Source organism: Mya arenaria, chromosome 6 (assembly GCF_026914265.1).
Source record: "Mya arenaria isolate MELC-2E11 chromosome 6, ASM2691426v1".
Taxonomy (NCBI): Eukaryota; Metazoa; Mollusca; class Bivalvia; order Myida; family Myidae; genus Mya; species Mya arenaria.
The window spans coordinates 18,347,773-18,365,056 of NC_069127.1; positions in this window are offsets into that span (position 1 = coordinate 18,347,773).

Sequence of the window (17,284 nt, forward strand, 5' to 3'; positions counted from 1 at the left end):
AGTTAGATCATTTATAATATGATATGATTTTCAAGAGACGATTTCCTTGAGTTAACCATTAAACGTTCGTCTATTTATGGAAGAGGTAATGTTAGGGCTATTTCGAAGAAAAGAACAGCAAATACATTTCCCAGAATTGCACGAAGAAATTTTAGGAAACAAAAAATGCAACAAAAAGCATTACCCATCCAGAAATCGAAATAAATGTCCCCAAAGCCTACATTGTACTCTGTCATGCTTCTGTTGAAATATGGACTTCTGGTGACGCGGCGTTGAAATACCTGAAATGATAAGGCAATATAAGGTTGAGGCAAAACGACAAGCATCGGATGTCAACGTCCTTAAGGACTTACATTCTTTGTATGTTCTCGCAAACCGGATATGGAATCCCTACTAATGAAAAAGAAATATGAATGAATAGTAAAACAGACTAGGTACTTAAACACTTACGGTCCAGCCTCCCGAATCGTACGTCATGTCACAGAAGACTTGCAGCACAGTGCGTGACCTTGGCAACATAATTGTGTACACACCGTCACCTCGGTTTGAGAAGAGATAAGGGCGATTGAGTATGTCTTTACAATCCGTAGGCAACGGTCCTGTAATTACAACCGGACAAATTCACTAGAATTGAGGCATTGATTTTTTTTTATTATTCGACGGGAACGTTAAAAATATATTAAGTGTTACAGAGGCTATGCGCCCGGTCTTTTGAACATCGTTGCAGACAATAACCATACTTGCCTGATAGTTGTATTATCAGTCAGAGGTTGGGAAAAGGTGGAAATAAGTTTGTATACATACATGTGTTTTATTCTTGACAAACTTACAATTTTTACTGATAGTTTTAACTACGGACTGGCCCACTCTTGCATATTATAAATATCGGCTATCCCGAGTAGCCCATATAGTAAACTTAATAATGGGTAAGATAGCTTGCTTAAAATCTAAAGATTAAAGTCTAGACATTTCAGCAACATTTAAATTTTAAACACTTCTTACCCATATCGCACGTTTGCCCAGAATACTCTGATGGACAGTGGCATTCAAAGTCCCCATTCAAACTGGTGCAGGAGCCTCGCTGACAGGGATTGGATGAGCAGGGATCAGCGACTGAAGTGAACATAAAATCATATAATGGAAGGAAAGTCCACTACATTATAATACAGAAGGTTATGTGTTGGAAAAACACACGTCGTTCCTTATTTCAACATTTATCGAGCCTATAGAACAGTTTTCAGTTAATATCTGATATATATTTCTCGAAAAGGACGTAGCATTATACAGTGACAGTTGACAAAAGAAATCACTACGTTAAGATCAATATTCTATAATAGGCCACACCAAATTATTCTTCTGCTCTACGAATTTTCAAAAACAAACAAATGGTGAGAGCGAGCGAAAAAAAAAAGATTTTGTTTCCATTTCAAAGCTATAACGAAGCGGCCTAATGCGATTTCAATTAAAAAAAAATCTAAAGACGATTTGATTAAAACATAGTTTATTGACTTTTTTGTTTTAACAAGATCAGTATTTACAACAATGATATAGGGTTTACGAAAAGCAAATTGGTTGGACAATGGTTCTCACAACATTAGTAACATCTTCCTCATGAACACATACATTTGATAAGTATTTGGCGATAGATATAAATAAGGAAAAGGTGAGGAAATGGATAAGTGAAAGAAATGTCAGTAAAAGACTCACTGCTACACAGGTGATATGTGGTAAACTGTTCAATAAAACAACCTGTTCAGTAATAATTAAAGAAGGGGATAAGCCAATTTTTTATTTTTTTATTACTTATATATTCTCTTTTATTCCACTTTTCAGTGATTTAACATATGATATAAGTGACATGGCATACAATGTAGTTAATAATATAAATAATACATGTTCAAAAAGTACATTACTTATACATATTATATAGTTGTATGATTATTTACAAATGATTGGTTATAATGATTGAACCAACCTTTCAAATTTTGCATTCAATATGTACACGCATGCATACTGTATATTTACCCGTCAAATAACTAAGAGCTTATCGAAAACGAAAAATAAGCATTTAGTGGCAGGTTTAAGATGTGTATGTTAGGGTACTTATGCAACAAAATGCAAGCAATATTTTATCACACTTACACACTATTATTTTTATTGTACAGACTGATAGTGTCGTGAACAAATTTGCATGCTTTTTTAAGAAACATCTTAAAAGTTTTCTCCGGGAGACTGAAAGCAGTGATGAAGTTTGGCTGGAAGAGTGAACGCATTAGGTATTCATTATCCGAACTTACGAGCAACGTATATATGTGCTGACCGCATAATGTTTTAGTTTCGTGTAGAAAAGTTTTTCTGAGGCTGCCAGTTTTTGAGCAGATGATAATGGTATGCATTATAATATCACTTGTTTCAGTTTTGCAGAGTTTACACGTGTATTCGGGTTGAAATTGTCTGTAAACTAAGGCCTTGGTTGCACTTATGGCGTGAATGATTTCCGTGCGTGACTGTGCATTCAACCAAAGAATGGATGGGGCAATAGACTCATGGACGCTTTGGAATCTTCGGAAATCCTCGTCGGAGTTGGTTCTTCTTCGCCACTGAGTTTTGTGATACAGTGATAATGTTCGATTGACTATTTGTTTCCACTTACTTTTACTTGGGAATATGGATGTTTTAAGGTACACATTCAAAGACCCAATCAGTTCGTATTTTTGCAAAAGTGAAATTATGTCCGGAATGTAGCCTGTCTGACGTTGAAATCCCTTTGCTATGTATAGGTTCAGTCTATAGTTGAATATTTGATGAATTAGCAATGAGGTGGGCATAGTACAAAGTTTTTGCAGGAACATGAGTTTACGTTTATGGATGTCGTATTCCATTGTGTACCAGCCTAGCATGCTTAGGGCCATATCCGTGCGTGTCGATGTCGGTAAATGTTGACTTCGTTTAGCTGCTAGGCGCTTGAATCTTTCTAATCGCAGCATTGATGTAGCGGAAACGTTGGACCATAATTCTGCGCCGTACAGTGCTGTGGGTATGCTTACTTTTGTCACGAGAGAGGCTATTGTCAAAGGGTTAACATCGCCCTCTGATTTTTCAATTGAAAGTACACTGAAAAGGGAGGAGTATCCTTTTCGTAGACGATTGTAAATAGTTTCACTGCAACTTAAATTATACCTCAAGTTCACACCGAGGTGTTTAGCAGAGTGTACGCTGACCAGTGTTTGCTGCCCAAATGGTACTGTTGTTTCACGAGGAATGTTTTTCTGGAATATAACTAGTTGGCATTTACTGAAATTAAATTCATAGCCCCATTTGTTGGCGTATTCAAGGACAACAGTGAGTTGATTTTCAAGAGACATTTTGTTCGGGCAAAGTAGAGTTAGATCATCGGCGAGAGTGGGGTTCCCACAGGGGATATCATGCAGTGTTAAACCATGGCCATTATTTTCAAGGATGTTCAGTATTTCATCAATGAAGAGGAGATAACTCCATGTTGATAATGTTGATAATACTTGCGCCCGCACCATCTAAAAAAATAGTTATTCTTTACGAGCGCTAATTTGTTAAGTAGAATGTAGCCTTTTCCCTTATAACCGCGTTTTCCGATCGTAACAATTATCAAAGCACCGGCTCAATCATGCAGCCGCTCTAATTAGAGTCAATGAACGATATAGACCCGGATACAAGCGTCTAGATGGTCGAGACTAAATTGGCAAAATGAAAACATTTATTTCACTTCCTGATTTTTGAAAATTACGTCAACAAATGACAATTCTACCGCCATTTAAAGTTTGATTAAATTTTGGACAAATGTGTTTGTTTTAATTTGGATCCCGTTAAAAGGAAACGTATATATACTGGGCAAGAAGTGCTGAATTTTATCGTGAATGACAGTGATTATCCAAAGTTTGAATTTGGTTCGGACATGTTTGACGGGAATTCGGATGACCGTTACAGTGAAAAGGCAGTTTCCAGTCGGTCATCTAAGCCTACTACACCTGTCCAGGTAAAAACTTCAGGTGTGTATTTTAACCTCTTTGTTGTTTTGCTGTTAATATAGCAAATATAATGTATTTTTTTTATTATTTGTTTCCTTTTGTTTATTTAATTCATATGCATGTACAATGTACAGTAATAGAAAAATAAAGTTTGACCAAGAAACGAGCACCACCTTTCTTGTGTAATCATCAAACTGTTTCAGTAATGCATACTACATTATACTACAATGAACATTTATGTATAATATTGCTTATTAAAATTTCAGATTCGTCCGACGCAGCGGATCATGAAATTCCTGTCCCCATGAGGTAACGATGGCATGGTTGTGGTGGAGGCCTTGGTCGCCGATGAGTCAATGTTCGTGGACAGTAGGATGACGCTAAAAATTAACCTGACTGACATTCATATGTGCTTCATGCAATCCCATGAGTTTTACCATTCACACAAAAACTTCATACAAGGCGAATTGTGTATATTTTGTAAATATTACTCAAAAAGGATAAAAATGGTGTCAGACTGTGTGCTTGGAAAAAGGTATTAATCACACTTTGTGTTGCGAATAAATGTTTGTAGATTTTTTAGATTTTCATGTGTATATTTAAACTATATAGGGAAATCATTCAAGTGTTAAATATTTATGCTGATAGTTTTTTTGTCTATGAAAAAATATTGCATATTCTTGTATTTTCTTGAAATATTTTTTGCTATATATGAAAATTGACACAATCAGTATTTGCAGTACAAAAGAAGTAAAAGTGGCTTTTGTATATATGTTTATGTTCACTAAAGTTTAAACAACGTTAGAAAAAAAAAACGTATATAAGACTTATAAGAAAAATAAATTAATTTAACGTAACCACTGTGTATTCCATAAAATTATCAAATCCAGTGTATGTGTACAAACAATGCAGTGAAAATGTAAACAACAAAGTAGTTCAAGTAGATCCAGCATGTTTTTGAAATCACAAACTATGAGCTCTATTCAAAATCGAGGACTTCTAAGGCAACATTTACATATATCAACATTTGTTGAAGGGTTCCAGCCGCCAGCGTCTTCGTTTTAATAAATTTAATGTGTTGCCACACTTCATTTGTAATGTCTTCAAAAATTGCGTTTTACAAACTTGAGCGAGTCCCTTTAAATCATGAATTTCATATTGTGTCGTCAACCATCAAATTTTCAGGTCAATTTTCAAAGTTATTAATTTTAAATGTTCATGTATAAGTATGTCAATTCGGGTACCAATACGTCTGTGGTTATATATCAACATGATAAGTGAATGTAAGAATGCTCATACCTGGTGTTGTCACTTGTCCGCATGATATCTGGTTACACAGGGTTGTGTTGCAACACCGCATAGAACAAGGCATGTCTGGAATAAAATGTAGGCACTAACTAAAGTACATTTACCTACAGTTGCCTTTGTGTTTTTACCGGTAGAAGTGATAAAAGAAGTCCATTAATCTAGCCGCCATACAAGCAAACTTAAATAGTGCTGATTTTTAATTACCTCTTTTTCTGCCCAGTATTCCCTGCGTAAAGGTGGCTACTTTAGCTTGACAGTCCTGTATCAATGCAAGTAAAGTAAGATTTGCAATTTGCAATTGTCAGTAAACCAAATGCATCTAAGAATAACACCCAAATTAAGTATTAAGTGACAGGGGGTAATGCTAATGGGGGCTACAACTAAACTACACGTGTTAAATTATAACATAAGTTATGGAACAAGTGTAATGCTCCAGGGAGTAACAACATAATTGCATGTGTAATGGAACAGTTGAAAATGAGCCAGTGAGTTACAGCATAATTATATGTGCTATGGAACAGGGGAAAATGCGTCAGGGAGCTACAACATAATTGCATGTGCAATGGAACAGTTGAAAATGCGCCAGGGAGTTACAGCATAAATATATGTGCTATGGAACGGGGGAAATGCGCCAGGGAGCAAGAACATAATTACATGTGTTATGAAATAGTTGGAAATGCGCCAGGGAGTTTCAGCATAACAACTTGGGTAATGGAAGAGAGTGAAATGCCCCAGTGAGTTACAACATAACGTCATGTGATATGGAACATAGTTCAAATGAGCCATGAAGTTTAAGCATCATTACATGTGTAATGTAACATGGTGAAATGCGCCAGGGAGTTACGACATAATAACATGTGTAATGGAACAGGGGGAAATGCACCAGGGAGTAACACCATAATAACATGAACATTACGATATGGTTGTTAATGCGTAGAAAACCGTTGTACAATTGAACGTGACTTTTGTTATTTGTAATCATTTATTTATAAATATAAACTACTTATTCCAAATGATGTGACAATCTGTCAAAGCTAACATTAGAATATCACGGATTGCTGACGTGGAAAGAGGACGATCAGGCACGACAGATACTTTGTCAATATAACTGTAGCATAATCATTTGAATGCTTCCTCTAAGGGGGTCACATCTGGTTTCTGGACATTTTTTAAAGGTGAAATTATTGACTTTGTATTTTAAATTTGGTAGGTTTTAGGTGAAGTCTCTATTTTCATAGAGGTATTCAGAACAGCAGCTGTCAATTTATGTTTGCATATACAAACAGTGAACCTATCTTTGTTTTAAGTATTTATTAGAAGCCAAAAAATGTCCTACGACGTAGCATTTCTGACGTAATTCATCACGTGTTATACACACACTGTGTTTTTTCGTTGTCTTATTGGTGACATTTCGATAAGTTACAAAAGATACAAAGACTGTAAGATGATGTCAATGAAAATGGTCATGGTACATATAAAAGCTGACTTACCGCATGCACAGCACAGGAAGACTCGAAGTGATATGTATGGGTTGCAATGGAGATATTTGGCACAAGTTGACAAACCTTAAAATGGTAATAAACACCAGGGGAAGGTAATACAATTTTACTTTTAAATTTTTAAACTTAATTGTCGAGCAACGGAACCTTTCATGTGTTTTAAGATGCTAGAGCACTGTTGTTCCTTTAATGTTTGGTACCGGATTCTAGGAGACTTTAATCTACACGAGGAAAAATATGCAGTAAAGAATAACACCAATTTCTAACGGATTTATATTGCTTTATGTGCTGCGTGAATACAACCAGGATGACTTATGTTTATGCATCCTTCCTTCTATTGGATAAATCTATTGCCGGCAGCTAGTTTTGTTATTTTGCTATGAAGCTCATGGAGATTGCTTCTCATAAACAATTAAAAAGTCCGAGTACCTGTCCAGCCTGGCAGTGCTGTATGTCCGAGCAGGAATCCTGTGTAGTATAGTTTGAGCACGAGAAACAGGTGGGACCACCGCTTAGGGATATGTCTACAGGATGAACAAGTGATTAAGTCTCCAAACATCTTCATTTTCTTTATTGAATTGTTTTATGGCTTAACTGACATATACAAACATTATATTGCCCACGTGAATTCGAAGCACCATCATAAATAGAATGACAAATAGAAAACAAAACGGTCCGGATGTAGACCCACCTCCTTCGGGGATCGAACAGCTTTTAGAAACTTCTGTATACATGTATAACTATGGAAGAAATGAATTTGTTTCTGACAGAAAAGACGTTTTCAAAAATTGTTATTGGGATTCCGTTTAATGGAACACATTTACTAGAGCAATTTTGAAAAATGACTACCGACTTTCAATCAAAGATTATTTTGGCGTTCGACCAAAAGTGGTCAAAGATACATTAAGGAGAAGTTGCTTTAAGATTATTTTGCTTAGTCAAATATATACATACGAAAGTCGACAACTTGCTAAGACAAGTGTGTACTTTGTCCTCAAAAGAACTTAAACAACAGCCGTACTTGGAGCTTCGCCACACATGTTCATGTTGCATATTGCCCCTAAGCAGCATCGTTCGCACAGTGGAAAACCAGTCTGTGTCTGGCGGGATGTCATGGACGTTTGTGTCTCTCTCCTACCAATCACCGAACTTGCACCACATAGCTGTAACCAGATATGAAAACAATCATTTTAACTTCGTTATCTACGACTGACAAAATATGAATACCATTTCTACAAAGCATGCACATTATTTCAGTGTCGACTAAGCGGAAAGCCATTATAAAATGATTAAATTAGTTATTAACAGTTGTCGGCGTATGTTATCAAGGATCACTTTACTTTCAAGCTTAAAATGCATATATTTATTGAAACATAAAAGTGTAGTTCAATTTAAGCGGAACATAGGTATAAAATTAGACAGCGCATATATTTTTACACGGGCAGTATAATAGTATGTGTATTGCTACCTGCGAGTCTTTACATCCGTACTCGTGTAAGAGATCCCCAGAAGACGTAGCCAGGATCCGCGCAAAACATTGCTGTGCGTAACAGAAAATAAAATGTGATGTATAACATTAATTATAAATAAAGTTTTTTTGGAAGTAGATCACAAAAGTATTAAATATATACTATTGGAATAACTCATCAGTTTAAGTATGTTTTCCGGATACCCATTGTCAGCTGTACGTTACCTGTCCGGCAGAACACTTCTGTACGTGGGTACACGGCACGTCCGAGAGTCTAGCCGGACACGACAAACACGTCTCATTGTCGCCTGAAACGTAAAGATCACTATAAAGCAACACTTAATCATGTTAGTAATAATGTTCCATTTTCTAAGGGTACCACATGCGTATACATTATTAATCTGAGTGCTATCGTGTTTAGATCAGAATAGAAGATGAGGTATAATTTGATTATGTCGCCGACCGTTCTTAGTCGATAATAGCAACAATTTGCCGGCCAACTAAAATATTAGTACGTAATTAAACCGTTTATTATTTGTGTTGTTTTATGTGTGCTTTGTTTGTTTGTTTGTATTTTTACTTATATGTTTGTGTCATCTAAGATTTATGATACTTCCAGGTACGCTTTTAATTCCCGATGAAGAAATCAAATTTATTTAAATTTTTGGTGAGTACGTATCATTTTGCATATACTTTGATAGAGTTTTATGTTCTGAAAATAACTTATATATAAGTTACCGAAATAAATCAACATAGCAAATAAACTTTCTGGTTTCGATAGATTGCAAAAAAATATTTTTTCTTATGTCCCAAGTCAGTATATTCAGGTGCAGTGAAACCAGAGTTATAATCCATAAAGATTTCAAAATTCAACTCACCTCAGCTTAACAAAGGCCCCCGGCCAAAACATACACAATATCTACATGAATCATTATTATGTCACAAATAATTAAAATACAAAAAAAATGCATAATATCTATATGAAATTAAGTTGCAAAGAATTAAATAAACATACAATGTCTTTTACACCAATTTGACTGCGTTTATTTATTTTAGTACGTACATACTTTTAATCTTTAAACAGACTGAAAATTATTATGATATATATATATGCATCGTTAATTTGATATCATGTTATCAATTTCAGAAGCCATTATATAGAAGAAATGGTGTAATAGTGGGGCTGTTAAGGGCAAATTTTGGTAGAATCGTGCTCTTTGGATTAAAAGCATGAAACTTGGCAAACATTCAAAACATCCACTACTGATTAGTTTTAGATATGAACCCAAGTCAGCAGCGCCCCCTGGTGACCGTGGCGGCCATCTTTCAAAATGGGCGCCAAAATGGCCTACCATTTCTTCAAATGCTTATATCTTTGTAAAATAATTTGATATATAAAGTATTTACTTTTTAAAAACGTTTATTTAATTTAAAATGGTAATTTCACACACCCAGTGAATTATTGTAAGTATTAAAAATAGAAACGACTGTTTGAATTGTGCAAACCCATCAACCCACATATGTATAGTATGTTATAAAAACTTATAACAATTAAAGGACTTGTATTACCACAGCAAATAACAGTGCGGAATTAATACTACACATGTCCAATACGAGCGACATTACTAAGTTATTGTATGAAAACATTAATACTAAGTTTTTTTATAAATACGGCCGTCCTCGGATGACATACGGCATTCGTCACTTATTGTACATCTCACATGAAAATCATGAATAAAGGTTTATATGGCTATTAAATCTACATATTTATTGTCACTCTTGGTAACAGTTGCCTTTACAACGACAAATGGCCTTAAACTGATGGCTAGCCTTGCTGCATTTGCACAATCGCCTGCATGCCGTGCGATAATTTCAGTGTATCAGTACATTACACATGTCATGTGCCTGACCAATGGTGGTCCATTTCTGTGTCCACGAACAATCACTTTGGTGACATCCCCAGTTTGAAAACACTTGTTATATGGGTAATATGGAAGTAGCGAATGACCCAGACATGCCCTAGCTGCTTGTTAGGCTGTTCGTAGTTAATGCTGTTTCAGGGCTGCCTGTGTTGGAGGAATATTTTCCAATGCTCTACATTGATGTGTAAAGAGATGCTGCCTTGCTTTAATTACCTCAGTCTGTTGACATGTTTAATCGTACACGAGATCAACAAATTTCTCTTGAACTTCAATTGTGCTGACAAGTAAATTTGGAGGGGCAGCAGGGACTAACGAGAATGCATCATCCGAAAATACATCCCACGTTTCCATGGTGTCTTCTTGTCGATGCCTTCATTGATGGACATTGCTGGTTCTCGAGGTGGGCCTAAAGTAGATGAATAGTATGTGCTGCAATTTACCTATGGTTTCTCCCTACACCAAACGATATAAAGACTTCACGTGCCATTGGAATGCTTGCTTGTTTGGACAGAATGTTCACGACATCATCAGAGTCGCATGTCCTAATCGTTACCAGTTATGTACCACTCTGTTGCGCCTTTGCGTGCATTGTTTTTATCTGCTAATCTGCAATATATCTCAACTCCTTGGTGCTGAAAGCAGGTTGTCCCTGTATGTGCTGAAGACTGATTTTTATGTAGAAAGTCTCTGCATGAAGCCTCTTCTGCCAAACAACAGGTGAAACGATTATGTCTTACTCTCATTAACATGAAGCAAACTTACATTTACTTGGCATATTTGATGAAAGCTCCGTTCTCCTTCTTACCCAACTGGGTATAAATATCCGGCACGATATCAATCCTATGTTCCAGCTGTTGTTCAATGAATACTTTTTAAGAATCGTTTTCAAGTGTTAGTGAGTTCCTTGCAGGCATAATTTTAACTATTACAGCACCACCCAGTAATCGTGCAGTAACTTGTTGGTTTGAGTCTACTGGTCACGCCATAGCTGCAAGTTCTACAAGTAAGTCTGATAGTGCCCCACCTTTAAAGTGCTGGAGACCATGGCTGGTTTTTGTGTTTGCAAAACTCTTCAAAAATTCCTTCCCTGGATTAGCACGCAATGTACAAACTGGAAAACAGGCCAAACAGCCTTCTTTCATTGTTGGAACCATGAAGTTTTTTTTTCATTATTGGGTCATTGATTGACTTTGTTTGATCAACAAACCTTTTTTTTGACAAAAAGGTCATAGTGCTCCTGGCCCACTTTGTACGCATTTTCTACAATTGTATGTACCTCAGAGTCTATAATGAGCTTTGTGTCCAGTGTAAGCAGGTTGCCACTGTTCTCTTAAAAATAATTTCCAATTTGTTCTAAGACTTCAACAAGTGCATTCACTTACTAGGCAAATGAGGTTTGAACAGCTGTAGTTGAACCCTGAATGGTGCCATCTATGCCACCATTTTTAACATCCAGCGTTGTAGTGCATATGGATTGTAAGTCAAGCCGACAGTTCAGCCAATACCTTTTAGCATTGGCATTTGCCTCTGCTTGATTAAGTGGCATGGCAGATAATGGACAGTTTGTATTGTGTGTAATTAACTTTCCTGCGACAAGCTGTTCGTAGATGGCAGGGTGCATTTCTGATAGAGAGTATATGTCTCTAATATGCATCGAGAGCCATCTATCATCATTGATTTGGTCAAAGCTGAATACCCATGCGATGACCATTGCACATGGGTAGCTCAGAAAATTTCCTGTCATGATTAATTCGATGATCTGAAATATACAAAGTTTCATTTCAAGCACAACGGACCAATATTTAAACTGTGGTTGCTCTGCTGTCAAGTGGCCACACAAGTCTGTAAAATCCAATAAGTTCATTCCCGCTAGGATAGATTATTTGTATTTCTCGTAAGCATCATGCTGCAGAATTCAGATGACAGCAGCTGTTATCTGTTAGGCATGCCTTGTTCTGGTTAAATGTATGTCTTTTAATAGGGAGTCATTGACTCCACTTGCTGCAATCCTGGCATTAAAGATGGCAGTTACCTAACCATTCCATCAAGTCAGTCGCCAATGACATTGAATGCTTTCATCTCAATGTGTAGTGAGTCAACCAACCATTCTATGATAAGATACTCATCTTCTCCATGTGTTGCACTGAATTGATTTTGCTATTGCACAGTAATTGTTGATTCATTACTAGCACTAGATTTTGTACAGTGTTGAGGTATTCTGTTACAGCCTTACCTACTTTCATCGAATGTTTTACTATGGTATCCGAATGTGCGAATTCAAGGAATTAGGGCATATGAGCCTCAACTGTACTAGGGGCTGTTTCGTCCTGTTGTATGGAAGCATGGTATGCAGACAATGAGACAAAATCTTCCTTGGTCAGCTCCTGTTTACTGAGCAGTCCCAAGTGTGCGTAACTATACGACATGGATTTTTTAGAACAGAAACATGGAATGAGTCAAACACTACTATGAGGGAATGCCGTTGCAGTCTTTTCTCCCACGTTGGAAGACAATCGTTAAGTAAGAAAGATTACTGGGAAAATACCATACATTATACAGTTTTGGGTCCAGAAACTTTTATTGATTTCCTAGATACCAGGATTATGATCGTTTAATATTCGTCGGTGGTGTTGCCAAAAAAGGCCATTTTATTTGATATAAAAGTTATTTCTGGAACAAAAACACTTTATATATCATTTTTTTTTTTGTTGCCCAATGGCTTCCTTGGCCTAAAATATGTATATTTAGACACCAGGAACATGAATATATGACATATAGTTACATAGATAAAAGCATTTGAAGGAATGGTCGGCCATTTTGGCGGCCATTTTGAAAAATGGTTGCCAAGATCATCAGGGGGCGCTGCTGACTTGGGTCCATATCCAAAAATAATTAGTATGGGTTTGTTTTATGTGTGTGCCAAGTTTCATGCTTTTAACCCAAAGTGCATGACTTTATGCTTAGCCGCCCCACTATAATAGATATTGTTTCCATATTGTTTTTATTCAAACAACTACTACAAATCTCAAATCTTGCGGAGTATTTGATTGTCTTCCATTTTTGTTCAGTGTTAAATTTGTGGTTTAAGCATACATGTATATATTTAGCAAAGACAATCTTATATTTAATGGAATTTTCTAATGTAGGTATATTTCCGATATAATCTTTAAAATCATTATGCTAGTTTTGAACAAAACAATCAATTATACATTGTCTTAAAATTCATATTAATGAATCCATATTTCCTTCATCTTGTAAAATCAATAGTCATAGGTGAGTTACATATCTGTATACAGTTACATACGTACAAGCTGCTCAATTGCAAACTACTGAGTTGCATTTATCTTTTTAGACAAACATTAAATCTTTATAATTTAGATAGTTATTTTAAAGCCTATTGTTATAAACGTAATTATTCTATTTTAATGTCATGAAGGTGTTCGAACATCTTATAATGTTTTTAACGTTGATATCTATGACCGAATAGAGGTGTATGCCAGTGTAGCCGTGATTACATACACACAGGTAACAAGCCGGTCCGCTAAAACAGGAGCTGTGCACACACGGGCTAGGCTGACAGGCATTTACGTCTGCTTATGAAAATGATACACATCTGATGTCCAAACATACAATTATTTTAATGTAGACATTGCAATTGCGATATATTTAGAGATATCAAATGTAAATTATGAAAATAAATTAGTATTGCAATGTATTCGGGTATAACTAAAACAGGGTACGGCTTAAATTCAAAAGGTACAAGGCCAATCAAGCACTTAACAAGAGAAGAAAATAAATATTTAACAAATATCCAAATATCGTCATTGGGTTATGTTAGAGTAATTGATTCGGTACGGTGAGTTAAAACTAAGTTAGAGCTCACTTGATGTTTAAATCAGCTTTTGAGCGCTTAGCCATACATTTGTATCAATATGAGAGATCATACGGGCACCAAATAAGACATGTCATTTAAGGTATCCAATACCGTAATAAATAATCGATAAAATAATTATAGGTATAATTGTTGCAGTTTCTATGTTTGTTCTTTTATTAAACGAAAATCAACGTGAAGAGAGCATTTTTCTCCCACCTCAGGTAAGTAGATCCCAAAATTTATCCACGGGCAAAGATAAAACAAGTACCTGCGTGGAACTCCTTTTTAATGGTTATCACCTTGTAGCCAAAAAAAATGTCTTAATTCCACATTATCGTTCAAAGACATCGAGCATAAAGAAATATCATTACCCGCTGTCTCTCCCGACTGCACCAGCCAGATGGTCAACCAGGCTGCACAGGAAATAGTAAATATAAAAAACAATTAAATAGGCTCACTTTTTTGTTTAAGTCTAATCACAAAACTAAGCAAGTATTAATTCCATTTAAGAGAGAATAAATATTTTATTTGACATTAAGCAGACAAAACGTACCGAGGAATACTCGCTCCATTCCCTCTTGAGCTCCAGGTTAGACAGTGCGATCTATGAATACGCGAATTAGGTTATCTGCTCGTATTTAACATTCACTTAGCCCTGTACATATAAGATCGCCTTTCGCGTGTTGCATATATATACATTTGCAGTTTGTTATGGTTATGAAGACAAACTTTATACGTGAATTCCCATCATTTATCGGTAAAGCTATTTTGATGCGTGTGAGGTCTGTTTGTTGTGTCTGTATTTGTGTATGTGGTGTTTATACATTTGTGTCTCTAGTTCATTGTCGTTTGGGCCCTTGCCTTAAGCCTATAAACATGGTCAATATTGTTTATTGTTCGACCCATAGTATTGTAACGTTTCTTCCATTGCTAGCTCGACCACGCTACCTTAAATCAAACTATAAAACTATTCTCCGACTGCCTTGTCCCAAAAATAAAGTATGTAATCAGTAATATATTTACTTGTTTAACAATGATTACTGCCAAGAACAAAAGATTGGAAATATTTATTATGGTTCAAGAATCAATGTTTAATTATCCAAAACCACATAACGTAACAACAGGAATAACTACATCACCTATACTATATCTTCAACAGGACCAGTATACTGAACGTTCATAAACTTATCTCAGAATATATCAGTGAAACACACAGTCCGTATTGTATAGATTACATACGGGAAATAAAAAACTGACCCCCTTCCGTCTGTATCGCAATGAGCAAGGCTTTCTAAAAGTCCAAAAAGAGACCCCACGGATATCCGAACCTGAAAACTAGAAGCAGTAGCGCAATGCTCCACTTTAATTCTCCTAGTCTCCAATAGCTAGGAATCCGTTCTAAACAGTACAAAAAGGAACTTCAACGTTTCCCAAAATTTTACGCCATACTTTCACTTCGGCTTCAAGACACAAACTGATTATTCGTAGAATAGTTAAATTACATGGAAATATTTCAATAAAGAGAATGTCAGAATAAATGCATCAGGAAATTATGTAAATTCGATTCACTCAAGCGCATAAAGTGCTTACTATTTGCTTAAAGCTCCATTCAGAAAATGGTCGTGTGAACAGATTGGCAATACTGTTCTATTAAAATTAAAATCACTATTCTTGGAGGTTTATCAATACTGACAATATACTACTTCATGGCAGTCCCTCAAGTTTATCATACAATGAAATAATGTGCGTATATAATAACTGTGTTTAAGCGGAAGACAGATATTTATCAGCCCGGACTCGGATATCTGGACAATTTAGTTATAGAAGATCAACTAATCTTTACCAGTGGTAAATACCACTACAAGACTTCGTAAACGTGTGAACTGGCAATTTAGGCTATAAGCCGAAATACAGTGACAATCCGAAAGGCGTCAGAAGACTTCTTCAAATCAACTTTAGCGGATTCTGCCGCGGGAAATAGGGCTATGATCTCGGGCCTCCAAATAGAAGGGTGCATGAAAGCGCTTTCAGATAAGGAGGAGAATTCAATGGCAGGCCTCCTCCGCTAATGGCAAGTCAGAGAGTGCCGGCGACAATGTCACTGTTCGAGGGAAAAGCAAAAGAAATTCTGCTTTATTCCGGTAACTGCATTAGAATATATTATACATTTTTTTTTTCAGATTGACTTATTTTATGTCTGGTGACTTATTTGACTAGCAATCTTCTTTGTAGGTACAACCAGCGAGATAAACATACAGAGCATTTAATCTGATGGGTGATGCAGGTGCTCGAGAGACACTTAATCACCAATTACATGGCAGAGACCATCAGCGCAGCCAGGGCATCTTTGTCCACTCTGGACGTGGTCAATGAGTTCCTTACCTGAACAGCAAAGGTCATTGATGAATGTTGGCTGTAAAATAGGCCGTCTCTGGTAATTTTATCTGTAGCGTGAATAATGTTTGCTCACCGATTTCATACACGTCTCGAACGTCTTATAATGCAAATTCATTGTAAATACGACTTATTATTTTGGGAACAGCTTTTTAAATAATAACTTAAATATAACTATATGATATCCACATATTTTAAACCTTTATTCATATTAAATATATTTTCAACTGTTATGAACCCGGTTTGGCGGGGAAGGAGAAGTCAGACAAGCGGCTAATTGCCCTCAAAACTGACATGTTATCAAGCGGAAGAGGTCTAGGAGTCGCAACGCAACTATTCTAGTGGCCCCAACCAGTGTTCCTATGACAAAAAAGCTCTCATCTAAGAAATGCGTTAAGAACGGGAGGCTGCTAAGTTCAGCTGATTTGCTCTATGAACACAAAGCTTGAGCAAGCAATACATATATTCATATCTTAAAGATATAGGCAATGGAGAAAAAAGAAACAAATACCAGAGATGCAGAGGGGAGGAGAGCGCGTAGAGAGGTGAAGAAGGCTGAGAAACAAGGAAAACCAAGACACGAATGACGTTCGGGCGGAAAATAGAGCTTAGAATGCGGCGATGACGTTTGGGAGGAGAACGGAGCTCAGAAGGCGGCGAGGACGTTCTGGAGGAGAATAGAGCTCAGAAGTTGGCGATGACGTTCGGGAGGAGAATGAAACTTAGAAGGCGGTGAGGACGTTCGGGAGGAGATTAAAGCTGAGAAAGCGGCGAGGACGTTCGGGAGGAGAATGGAGCTCAGAAAGCGGCCAGGG